This window comes from Chiloscyllium punctatum, chromosome 50, assembly GCF_047496795.1.
Source record: "Chiloscyllium punctatum isolate Juve2018m chromosome 50, sChiPun1.3, whole genome shotgun sequence".
NCBI classification, from domain to species: domain Eukaryota; kingdom Metazoa; phylum Chordata; class Chondrichthyes; order Orectolobiformes; family Hemiscylliidae; genus Chiloscyllium; species Chiloscyllium punctatum.
Genome location: NC_092788.1, coordinates 37517300 through 37524912, shown reverse-complemented (window position 1 = coordinate 37524912; position 7613 = coordinate 37517300). Strand labels below are relative to the sequence as shown.

At 45.6% G+C, this 7613-nt stretch overlaps 1 non-coding gene across 1 annotated transcript; it reads right to left on the bottom strand.

The window, feature by feature from the left end:
* Nucleotides 1-505: 505 nt before the first annotated feature.
* trnav-aac (transfer RNA valine (anticodon AAC)) lies at nucleotides 506-578 on the bottom strand. The gene has a single exon. It is a non-coding gene; the product is annotated as a tRNA-Val (tRNA).
* Between the last annotated feature and the right edge of the window lie 7035 nt (nucleotides 579-7613).

Sequence of the window (7613 nt, the reverse complement as noted above, 5' to 3'; positions counted from 1 at the left end):
GTGTAAATTATTTCATTGCTGTTGCTGATTGAATGAGCCACTAACGTGCGAACTGCCCCAAAATATGATTCAGGAATCTGGTACCAACTCTCGCGCGTTGAATAACGACAGACAGCTTCCAAATGAGGCCTTTCAGAGACGACTTTGGGGTACATTTGACAGACAGACAAGTTCAGGAATCCGTGGTGCGCTGTGACACCAGCGCAGCAGCTTCTTCCCTGCCTTTGAACCGGGCCGCCTGCGCAAGGAATGCAAATGCGGTACTGCTTTTCGTGGAAGGATCAGAACGCGGCAAGGACACTCTCAAACAGAATGGCATATGCATCAGAACCAGGTTGCAGAAAAACTTTATAATGCTTTACACAGTAATTAAATGGAGTTGCCTTACATTTCACTACGAGAGCAGATTCTTTCAAGCAAATTCGAAGGCAGGTTTGCAGATGGGAAAGCAAGCAAGAAAGCTCCGTTCTTGTCCATGTAAAAGGCTGCAGTTGACGAACAAAGCAGTTTCTGCCCAGTTTCGAACTAGGGACCTTTCGCGTGTTAGGCGAACGTGATGACCACTACACTACAGAAACCAGCCGCGGCTGCCGTGAGATTGATGACAATATATAGACAATGATTTCGTCAATGTTTGGACCGGAGGGCGAGGTGTAATAAGCTGGGACGACTTTCCCTGCAGCGGAACGGCTGCGATACGATCTTATGGAAGGGTTGTAAACTGAGTATTTCTGTGTTTTACCCAAATTGGGGTGAGTTGAAAACTCGAGAGCATAGGTTTAAGGTGAGTGGGCTGAAATTGACAAACGACCTGAGGCACATTTCCCACACAGAAGGTTGTGCGTGTATGGAATGAGCTCCCAGAGGAAGTGGAGAAGGCTATTACACTCAGAAAATTGCAAAGGTAATCGGATGAGTTTCTGGACAGGATGGGTTTAGAGGGATTGGGGCCAAATGCTGGGGAACGGGACTTGTTTAATTTTGGTTATGTGGTGAGCATGGATGAGATACACCTAAATATCTGTTTCCACGCCGTGTACACCCATAACGTCTTGTTGCTAACACTGGCTGTAAAGGATTACTTTTTAGCGGAGTTTTCCATCGCAGTCTGTGGCACAATCGTTTAGTCTGTTCGACTGCTCACGGGAAAGGTAGTATTGTGAAACACTGCAGATACGAACAACTTCCTTAATTTTGCCCCGACTGACCATACTCCGTGAAATTTTCCCAGACCTCAATTGAGGAGTTTTGCTGCTCGAAGTTACCTCAGAAACCCTGTTAACTCGTAATGTGCTGAGCGAAGCGCAAAACAGAAAGCATTTTTCACGGAACACAAACAAAACTGGCATGCCGAATGCATTTTCAGACAGAGAGATGCATGAATGCTAAATGTGTCACAGTCCGAGGGCATGAGTCATAAAGTAATCTCACAACTAAAAACAGGGCAATTCCAAACTACTCTTTCAAACATACTGCAGCGTTAGTGCACCACCACTTTCCAGACAATGCTGAAAAGAGAGATAGAAAGAACATCATAAGAACGGGCCATAAAAAGTGAATTTCACCATTCACAGTCTCGATTAGATTACCTTTTCCTTCTGATGACTCCAGGACGGAAATGAAGGAAATGGGAGAAATTCAATAACATATGACACCGAAATTCATTGGAACGATTTTCCCATTGGACAGAAAACCAAATAACGACGAGTCGAGTCACCGCAGGACTTTGTTTCACAACAGCGATGAAATAATAGTCTCCATTCGGTTCCAGTAAAAGCACAAATCGCTTTGGAACAGCAGAGCTGTTTGCGATTTTCCGCGCGGGAGGCGAACGCGATCATGACAGCAGAGACACTTGGACACTTCGGTCAAATAACCATGAGCTGCTAGACATTACTACAATTTCGATTCTTGCTTTGCTAAATGATTTCACACATTGCTCGAAACAGGACGACTTTCACGTTTACACGGAACACGAAACACACCTGACTACAGGGAAAATGCACAAAGCTGAGCAGGCCGTGTTCCACATCAAACCGTGCAGCATTTATTCAGTCACTGTGTCTGTTTTGCAGAAGAAGGGTCCCAAAGAATGTTCTCCACCCTAAAACCGGAGGTCGCATTACAATCCGAGAACGACAGATCACATTGTGAGCATGCTCTGACCTCGGGGCCGGATCGAGATGCCACTTTCCGTGCCTTTTACTTTAACCGTGCAATTTGCTGCAGAGATGTTCACTCCTGGACATGAGCCACGTGGATACCAACTGAGTCGGAAACCTGTGCGGGAATCGACGAGAAGCGATTCAATAAATTTTGCTAAATTCCATGGTGCTTATTGGAAATGCAGTTTCTGTTCAAGTCAATCGAAAAGGCAGTTTCTGAACATAGTAACAGAAGTCAAAAGGTAATTACCTCACCCCACCCCCACTCCGGAAGAGGTGCTAACTCCCCTTGAGTGCTTTTTGATCTCGATGTGAAGAGCTCACACGCCTCTGAGTCACCTTCAAGTCTCTGTTTGCGGAGTGAATCACAAAGAAGGACTTTTACCAGAGCTGCAACCGCCTCACTTCCCCACTCGCTCTCCCCTTTTACATTTTCCTGCTCGTCAGTGATTTAAAGAAAACCAAATGGATGCGATGTCATTCTGTAGCCTCTCTGTCGATTCCTCCGTTTCAGTTCCAACATGGCTTAGATCTCGGGGCGTACCTTAATATTAGCGGCGCTATGAAAGCACAAGTTCAAAGGTTCCTCTGAGAGTGTAAATTATTTCATTGCTGTTGCTGATTGAATGAGCCACTAACGTGCGAACTGCCCCAAAATATGATTCAGGAATCTGGTACCAACTCTCGCGCGTTGAATAACGACAGACAGCTTCCAAATGAGGCCTTTCAGAGACGACTTTGGGGTACATTTGACAGACAGACAAGTTCAGGAATCCGTGGTGCGCTGTGACACCAGCGCAGCAGCTTCTTCCCTGCCTTTGAACCGGGCCGCCTGCGCAAGGAATGCAAATGCGGTACTGCTTTTCGTGGAAGGATCAGAACGCGGCAAGGACACTCTCAAACAGAATGGCATATGCATCAGAACCAGGTTGGAGAAAAACTTTATAATGCTTTACACAGTAATTAAATGGAGTTGCCTTACATTTCACTACGAGAGCAGATTCTTTCAAGCAAATTCGAAGGCAGGTTTGCAGATGGGAAAGCAAGCAAGAAAGCTCCGTTCTTGTCCATGTAAAAGGCTGCAGTTGACGAACAAAGCAGTTTCTGCCCAGTTTCGAACTAGGGACCTTTCGCGTGTTAGGCGAACGTGATGACCACTACGCTACAGAAACCAGCCGCGGCCGCCGTGAGATTGATGACAATATATAGACAATGATTTCGTCAATGTTTGGACCGTAGGGCGAGGTGGAATAAGCTGGGACGACTTTACCTGCAGCGAAACGGCTGCGATATGATCTTATGGAAGGGTTGTAAACTGAGTATTTCTGTGTTTTACCCAAATTGGGGTGAGTTGAAAACTCGAGAGCATTGGTTTAAGGTGAGTGGGCTGAAATTGACAAACGACCTGAGGCACATTTCCCACACAGAAGGTTGTGCGTGTATGGAATGAGCTCCCAGAGGAAGTGGAGAAGGCTATTACACTCAGAAAATTGCAAAGGTAATCGGATGAGTTTCTGGACAGGATGGGTTTAGAGGGATTGGGGCCAAATGCTGGGGAACGGGACTTGTTTAATTTTGGTTATGTGGTGAGCATGGATGAGATACACCTAAATATCTGTTTCCACGCCGTGTACCCCCATAACGTCTTGTTGCTAACACTGGCTGTAAAGGATTACTTTTTAGCGGAGTTTTCCATCGCAGTCTGTGGCACAATCGTTTAGTCTGTTCGACTGCTCACGGGAAAGGTAGTATTGTGAAACACTGCAGATACGAACAACTTCCTTAATTTTGCCCCGACTGACCATACTCCGTGAAATTTTCCCAGACCTCAATTGAGGAGTTTTGCTGCTCGAAGTTACCTCAGAAACCCCGTTAACTCGTAATGTGCTGAGCGAATCGCAAAACAGAAAGCATTTTTCACGGAACACAAACAAAACTGGCATGCCGAATACATTTTCAGACAGAGAGATGCATGAATGCTAAATGTGTCACAGTCCGAGGGCATGAGTCATAAAGTAATCTCACAACTAACAACAGGGCAATTCCAAACTACTCTTTCAAACATACTGCAGCGTTAGTGCACCACCACTTTCCAGACAATGCTGAAAAGAGAGATAGAAAGAACATCATAAGAACGGGCCATAAAAAGTGAATTTCACCATTCACAGTCTCGATTAGATTACCTTTTCCTTCTGATGACTCCAGGACGGAAATGAAGGAAATGGGAGAAATTCAATAACATATGACACCGAAATTCATTGGAACGATTTTCCCATTGGACAGAAAACCAAATAACGACGAGTCGAGTCACCGCAGGACTTTGTTTCACAACAGCGATGAAATAATAGTCTCCATTCGGTTCCAGTAAAAGCACAAATCGCTTTGGAACAGCAGAGCTGTTTGCGATTTTCCGCGCGGGAGGCGAACGCGATCATGACAGCAGAGACACTTGGACACTTCGGTCAAATAACCATGAGCTGCTAGACATTACTACAATTTCGATTCTTGCTTTGCTAAATGATTTCACACATTGCTCGAAACAGGACGACTTTCACGTTTACACGGAACACGAAACACACCTGACTACAGGGAAAATGCACAATGCTGAGCAGGCCGTGTTCCACATCAAACCGTGCAGCATTTATTCAGTCACTGTGTCTGTTTTGCAGAAGAAGGGTCCCAAAGAATGTTCTCCACCCTAAAACCGGAGGTCGCATTACAATCCGAGAACGACAGATCACATTGTGAGCATGCTCTGACCTCGGGGCCGGTTCGAGATGCCACTTTCCGTGCCTTTTACTTTAACCGTGCAATTTGCTGCAGAGATGTTCACTCCTGGACATGAGCCACGTGGATACCAACTGAGTCGGAAACCTGTGCGGGAATCGACGAGAAGCGATTCAATAAATTTTGCTAACTTCCATGGTGCTTATTGGAAATGCAGTTTCTGTTCAAGTCAATCGAAAAGGCAGTTTCTGAACATCGTAACAGAAGTCAAAAGGTAATTACCTCACCCCACCCCCACTCCGGAAGAGGTGCTAACTGCCCTTGAGTGCTTTTTGATCTCGATGTGAAGAGCTCACACGCCTCTGAGTCACCTTCAAGTCTCTGTTTGCGGAGTGAATCACAAAGAAGGACTTTTACCAGAGCTGCAACCGCCTCACTTCCCCACTCGCTCTCCCCTTTTACATTTTCCTGCTCGTCAGTGATTTAAAGAAAACCAAATGGATGCGATGTCATTCTGTAGCCTCTCTGTCGATTCCTCCGTTTCAGTTCCAACATGGCTTAGATCTCGGGGCGCACCTTAATATTAGCGGCGCTATGAAAGCACAAGTTCAAAGGTTCCTCTGAGAGTGTAAATTATTTCATTGCTGTTGCTGATTGAATGAGCCACTAACGTGCGAACTGCCCCAAAATATGATTCAGGAATCTGGTACCAACTCTCGCGCGTTGAATAACGACAGACAGCTTCCAAATGAGGCCTTTCAGAGACGACTTTGGGGTACATTTGACAGACAGACAAGTTCAGGAATCCGTGGTGCGCTGTGACACCAGCGCAGCAGCTTCTTCCCTGCCTTTGAACCGGGCCGCCTGCGCAAGGAATGCAAATGCGGTACTGCTTTTCGTGGAAGGATCAGAACGCGGCAAGGACACTCTCAAACAGAATGGCATATGCATCAGAACCAGGTTGGAGAAAAACTTTATAATGCTTTACACAGTAATTAAATGGAGTTGCCTTACATTTCACTACGAGAGCAGATTCTTTCAAGCAAATTCGAAGGCAGGTTTGCAGATGGGAAAGCAAGCAAGAAAGCTCCGTTCTTGTCCATGTAAAAGGCTGCAGTTGACGAACAAAGCAGTTTCTGCCCAGTTTCGAACTAGGGACCTTTCGCGTGTTAGGCGAACGTGATGACCACTACGCTACAGAAACCAGCCGCGGCCGCCGTGAGATTGATGACAATATATAGACAATGATTTCGTCAATGTTTGGACCGTAGGGCGAGGTGGAATAAGCTGGGACGACTTTACCTGCAGCGAAACGGCTGCGATATGATCTTATGGAAGGGTTGTAAACTGAGTATTTCTGTGTTTTACCCAAATTGGGGTGAGTTGAAAACTCGAGAGCATTGGTTTAAGGTGAGTGGGCTGAAATTGACAAACGACCTGAGGCACATTTCCCACACAGAAGGTTGTGCGTGTATGGAATGAGCTCCCAGAGGAAGTGGAGAAGGCTATTACACTCAGAAAATTGCAAAGGTAATCGGATGAGTTTCTGGACAGGATGGGTTTAGAGGGATTGGGGCCAAATGCTGGGGAACGGGACTTGTTTAATTTTGGTTATGTGGTGAGCATGGATGAGATACACCTAAATATCTGTTTCCACGCCGTGTACCCCCATAACGTCTTGTTGCTAACACTGGCTGTAAAGGATTACTTTTTAGCGGAGTTTTCCATCGCAGTCTGTGGCACAATCGTTTAGTCTGTTCGACTGCTCACGGGAAAGGTAGTATTGTGAAACACTGCAGATACGAACAACTTCCTTAATTTTGCCCCGACTGACCATACTCCGTGAAATTTTCCCAGACCTCAATTGAGGAGTTTTGCTGCTCGAAGTTACCTCAGAAACCCCGTTAACTCGTAATGTGCTGAGCGAATCGCAAAACAGAAAGCATTTTTCACGGAACACAAACAAAACTGGCATGCCGAATACATTTTCAGACAGAGAGATGCATGAATGCTAAATGTGTCACAGTCCGAGGGCATGAGTCATAAAGTAATCTCACAACTAACAACAGGGCAATTCCAAACTACTCTTTCAAACATACTGCAGCGTTAGTGCACCACCACTTTCCAGACAATGCTGAAAAGAGAGATAGAAAGAACATCATAAGAACGGGCCATAAAAAGTGAATTTCACCATTCACAGTCTCGATTAGATTACCTTTTCCTTCTGATGACTCCAGGACGGAAATGAAGGAAATGGGAGAAATTCAATAACATATGACACCGAAATTCATTGGAACGATTTTCCCATTGGACAGAAAACCAAATAACGACGAGTCGAGTCACCGCAGGACTTTGTTTCACAACAGCGATGAAATAATAGTCTCCATTCGGTTCCAGTAAAAGCACAAATCGCTTTGGAACAGCAGAGCTGTTTGCGATTTTCCGCGCGGGAGGCGAACGCGATCATGACAGCAGAGACACTTGGACACTTCGGTCAAATAACCATGAGCTGCTAGACATTACTACAATTTCGATTCTTGCTTTGCTAAATGATTTCACACATTGCTCGAAACAGGACGACTTTCACGTTTACACGGAACACGAAACACACCTGACTACAGGGAAAATGCACAATGCTGAGCAGGCCGTGTTCCACATCAAACCGTGCAGCATTTATTCAGTCACTGTGTCTGTTTTGCAGAAGAAGGGTCCCAAAGAATG